The sequence below is a fragment of the Triticum aestivum genome, chromosome 7D (assembly GCF_018294505.1).
Source record: "Triticum aestivum cultivar Chinese Spring chromosome 7D, IWGSC CS RefSeq v2.1, whole genome shotgun sequence".
NCBI lineage: Eukaryota > Viridiplantae > Streptophyta > Magnoliopsida > Poales > Poaceae > Triticum > Triticum aestivum.
This window is the reverse complement of record NC_057814.1, coordinates 560533412-560539014: the sequence shown is the minus strand read 5'-3', so window position 1 is coordinate 560539014 and position 5603 is coordinate 560533412. Positions and strand designations below refer to the sequence as shown.

Sequence of the window (5603 nt, the reverse complement as noted above, 5' to 3'; positions counted from 1 at the left end):
CCTAGCCCCTGGCGCCTCCCTCTCCCTCCCGTGACACCTCTCCCTCCCGCTTGCGCTTGGCGAAGCCCTGCCGGGATCCCCGCTACTTCCACCACCACGCCGTCGTGCTGCTGGATCTCCATCAACCTCTCCTCCCCCCTTGCTGGATCAAGAAGGAGGAGACGTCGCTGCTCCGTACATGTGTTGAACGCGGAGGTGTCGTCCGTTCGGCGCTCGGTCATCGGTGATTTGGATCACGACGAGTACGACTCCATCAACCCCGTTCTCCTGAACGCTTCCGCGCGCGATCTACAAGGGTATGTAGATGCACTCCCCTCTCTCTCGTTGCTAGATGACTCCATAGATTGATCTTGGTGATACGTAGAAAATTTTAAATTTCTGCTACGATCCCCTACAGGTGGTCCTCCGCCACGCTTGATTCTCCGTCGCTTCACGCCGGCGGAGTAATTGCGTGCTGCGGTGGAGCGGTGGTGGCGACTGGCCGACGCCACGCAAGGCAGTGATGGTGATGATGATGGGGTTCGGATGCGGGTGAGGTGGCTGCACCAGCTCAGTAGTCAGACTAGGACACGGGAAAATTTTCGTGGATAGCTCCACGAAATGTGTAGAGGTAGAATCGGAGTTGAAATCTGTATCGGGGAGTTGTACTGGATCGAGTGAAATAAAGTTTGCAGTGTTCCCCCAGAAATGAAATCGGGAAAAAGAATTGGAGAGGAGGAATTGCCAGACGGAAATGCCTCTGCGAGGCTCTGGGTCTAGAAATCCGGCACACGGGATATGCACAGATAGAGAGGGATATGTGACTTTGCATTCCTCCGAGTACTGCCCGAATGTACTCGTGGGTGAACCAGGGCTGCGTGCAGGATGCAATGCAGTCTAAACTAACAAACAGACAGAGGCAATAAACATGCAACGAAAAAACACACTAGATAAATCATACTAAAGTGTTTTAATGCCAATGGGTATATGTACTCCTGGTATACATATACCTACACCAGCGCGCATTTTATTATAGACTCGGGACGAGTCAATGTTGTTTTTAGTGTATGTGCTCTACTGATTAAAATCTTGTTAGCAACCATTGCCAACCCTATCAAACATTTCTGCTTGACAGAGAGACAAGCAAACACAAAGAAACAAACAAAAGCAAGCAAGCATACATAAACCATAGCATACGGGTTACAACAGTACCATCATACAACCAAGCACGAATGCGCTACACGCTAATCGAAACTACGCACTCCGGGATACATGGTTCTACCCTCATATTGAGGATGAACCGACAGACCGACCTACTCGCAGAAACACCTGACTGCATGACTGAGGTCATGTAGAAGACTGGCCATGCCGGGGCTCTCCTAGAGGACGAAGACAGAGCCAAGCTCCATCTTCATCGTCCGACACTACTATGGGTTGGGGCTCTTCTGCCGGAGGGGTGGCTAAGATTGATCCAAGCAGATGCTGCTGGTGGATCCAGAAAAGAGCCTTGTCGAGGGTGATGATGTTTGGCTTAGGCCACAACACAGGTTGAGAGGGTAACACTGGATCGGATGGCATGGGGTGAACGACTTGAGATGCGAATTTACGAGCCTCCCGATAAGCTTCCTTGACAACTCGTACCGCATCGTTGTCCAGGGTTCTAAATTCGGCAAGCATCTTAGAAATCATCATCCCCTGGGCAGTGATATATTGCACCAGGCGAGCAATTGCGGGGTCATCTCCTTGGATAGTGGAAGAAGGCTGAATTCTGGCTTCTGCCACAATGGGAAAAAAGCCGAACTCCCGCCTTTGTGCCACCTGCGGAAACTTGGTTCGGAGGTATAGGATAGCCTCCACAGCAGCGGCCTGAATGGCTAAATCAGTGGTAGGCATGGCTCTACCCTGAAAACCAGAGGCTGGCCATCTACTGCGAGACCTGGGCCGATGTGCACTCTTGCATCATAGCGATGAAGGTGAGGGACGGGTGCCGATTGGAACACCAGGTAATCGGGGCTAGCATTACAACCAAAGGCTTTGGTGAGCATCTCGGCAAGAAGGGGTGGAAAGCCAGTATGGTTGACGGCACAGGTGCGGGTGTAAAACTTGGGAGCTTTGAAGGTCCTAGTCATGGCTGGAGTGTTACTAGCTAGGCTTCTTTGCAGGGACATGGCTGAATGAGGAGTGAGTGATACGGCTAGCGGAAAGGGGGTTTTATAGGCAGCTATGTGGGACATGCCCGCATGGTGTGGCCCCTTTCCCTTAATGGTGAAGGGCAAGCGGTGCGGCCGACCGCAGTGCGGCCGACCAGAAAGGATAGGGTTGCTATTCGTTCACGGATAACTAGGCGGGGACAGCGGGGTGAGGACGTGTTGGTCCCGACCGCGCCACCTGTTGATTAATAGTGGCCATGCCGGATGCCAGGGATGGGGCAAATCCCTTAGGGTCATTACTGGTTGATGGTAGCGGTGATCTAATGCTAGGATAACCTATGCCAGCCTGGCTGCTCTGATACCATCTCTTGTGGCACCCTGATCCGCATGGAGCAGGGGGCCTTCGTACGTCAGCCCAGGATAACACCTGACGCACGACAGGTCCATGATACAGCATTCCAGGTACAAGAATATTCATCAAATACATGTGTATAAGATTACATCATTGATGAATACAATCTTCTGGCATAGCCCTAAGGCTATTTACATGGCAGCGGAAGTCTATATAAAGGGCGGCGGAAGTCTTGGTTTAGCACCGTCTCACTTAGGCTGGGCTCCACAACTCACAGGACTGGCAAGATTACGGCCTAGCACAACGGAACAAGCGAATAACCTGGGCACGACCTACAAAACTGGCATGACACGCCAGGTCAGTACATTGAATGTACTTGCAAGACAACCAAATACATGGAATCGAAACAAACAGATGACAAAGCAAGAACCAAGCATATGCAACAATCTACTCCAACACAACTTCTAAGCATGTCATAACATTAACAATAATCATAAATCAAACTAAGCATGAACAACATCATAGCATCTACTAGCATGGCATATCAAATTTACTTCTAACATAACAACAACAAAGCATATATAGCATATCAAAAAATGGCATGGCATCATGAAACTACGCTGAAAATAAAATACCAGTTACCTCTCATGAAGACATAATGTATTAACCTCATGCAACAACCACTTACTCTACCGTGGCTCCTCGGAGCACACGCATGACTTACTGAGACCTCGTCTCGGGGTCATATCAACACATCATCGTGACTTCTCACGATTTTCTCATAGTCCAAGTCACCACATTATTTATCACATCTTAGTTATCCCATAAGTTATTAGCAGGTTTATCCTCCATTTCGACCAAGACCCGATAGTGTGACCTACTACAAACTGTGCTACTATCGATAGACTTAATATACACTCTGTAGAGCTAGCGCACTTTACCCACACCACGGAACCCATGGCCTCGCACTCCCATTCGGGTGGACCAACGGCGTTCCGACAAAACCGATCTACTGCCATGACACTCTCCCGGCCACTCCGACCAACACCCCTTATGGGTTCAGTCCTGGGTGGCCCCGTACCTACCAAAGGTACCAACGGCCACCGTCGTGGCAAAACGGTCCCAAACGGGGACATGAGCTCAAAACCTAACCCGGGCACACAAGGCTTATGTCTGCCTACCTGATCAGGGTAACGCGTGCCCATAACCTTCCCTCGCAGAAGGCACCGGCGAGAGGCATGATAATAGACCCAGCTAGGACCTCCCCACAAGGTAGATGTGGTTGCACTGGAGAAAGCTCGATTTGGTGGCACTATGATATCCCAGTGATGACGGAGGAGGTTTGTTATTAAGTCATATTATTAACTTCTCCATCATCAATCATCATGCGAGCATTTTAACATGAATGCAACAACTATCATGCAACGTACCGATGCAGTAACAAAATCAAGCTTTTCAAATGAACAATGACAGCATGCGAAACATGGCAATAGCGAGTACTAGTAATTTCACTAGTGTAACAGGATTATCCTAGCATCGATACTACTATCATGAAAATAAACTAGACAGAGGCATGATTTTATCAGTAACAACAGTAAACTAGCATGTCAACTTATTTCATGAAAGCATAAGCATGCAAGACAGATAACAAAAACATATAACACGACTAAAATAACAACAGACGGAATAGACAAGAAACTACTGCAACAAAGCACACAAACGAGGTGCAAGCAAGGTCAACATGCCAGTTCGGGGCTCATGATAAGAGGTTGGCTTGCCTGGGGTCGACAAATACTTCGGGAAGAAGTGTGAAACCATCGCGGAAAGAGTTGCCGGAAACAGTTCTCTCTCGGAGGGGGCTGTTTACGGGCAAGGGCAAAGTGGTCATTTTCACTATGTGAAAAGATGATGAAAATGATACGAACGGAAAGAGCTCAATGAACAGAGAACGTGAGCGTTGGAATCACCTCAATCGGAGTTACGGTTGTCGAGATACGAAGGGTTGAATCTCAGGGACCTATCGGTGAATTTTTTCAGCAAACAGGCCCCTGGAGGAAAACCTGAACGCGCCTTTAAATTGAATACGTTTTCTGCAAAGAGAAACATATTTTGAGCTGAAGTGCAAATTGAATACGCTTTCAGAACTAAGAAAACGTATCTCGAGTAAAAGAGGAAGCGAATACGCTTTCGTACATCGAAAGTGCATACCCAGAATACGCTTCCACTTACAGACGCGGGCCCGTGGCGGGGTGAACGCCGAGACGCTGCCAGGTAGGGTCGCGCGGGAAGGGGCCCTCTTGGCCTGGCGTCTTCAACCTCCCGCTCGTGGCGTGCCTGACAGAGGGAGGGGCTCGCCTCGACGGCGATTGCCGGCGGCTCCGGCCACCGAAGACGACGGCCGACCTACCCACGAGCTCAGGAGCGATAGGCGCATCCCATTGTGGTGTCAGCTGCCATCGAGGAGCACTAGGGAGGGAGCAGCAGGGCGCGCGGCGGAGAGAGGCTTCGGCCACCGTCGAGCAAGGTGCTCCGGTGGGGCAACTGGGTGGGCAAGGCAACGAGGCGGCTCACCGGACCCCAGGGATCTCTATGGTGGGGGCGGAACGGCGAGAGGGGCGTGGCAGCCCCGGGATCGAGCAGAGCCCGAGGCGACGGCCATGGCGATGGGGAGGGGATGGAGAGCACCTCGAGCTCGAGCTAGAGGTTCGGGGGCGTTGTGGACTGCGAAGAGGCTCGGGGTCGCTACTTATAGCCGCGGGGAAGAGCTCTAGAGGGAGGGAAGGAGGTGACACGCGACGCGACTACGTGTCCGCGCTCCGGCGACGCGCACGCGCGGCCAAGGGTGACAGGGAGTGATGGGAAGGCGACGAGGGGGACACGGATGAGCGCCAGGGGGTCACGGAGTCGAGCAACGCTCGCGGACGAGAGGAGGAAGCGGACAGGGGTGAGGAAGGAGACGAGCTCACGGGCGCGCACTGTGCGGTCGTTGGCACGGCTCGTTGGAGAAGAAAACGGAGGAGGCGAGCTTTCCAGAGGGAAGAGTACGACGAGGGGGAGCTGCGTGACACACTTGGACAAGCCAGAACCGGCCGGAGCGGCGCTGCTGTTGCCAATAGTGGCTA

The 5603-nt window shown here is 51.7% G+C and overlaps 1 long non-coding RNA gene across 1 annotated transcript; it reads right to left on the bottom strand.

The window, feature by feature from the left end:
• Positions 1-4255: 4255 nt before the first annotated feature.
• On the bottom strand, positions 4256-5193 carry LOC123167938 (uncharacterized). The gene is made up of 3 exons (XR_006484147.1): positions 4690-5193; positions 4449-4571; positions 4256-4340 (listed from the first exon to the last, which is right to left on the bottom strand). It is a non-coding gene; the product is annotated as an uncharacterized lncRNA (long non-coding RNA).
• Between the last annotated feature and the right edge of the window lie 410 nt (positions 5194-5603).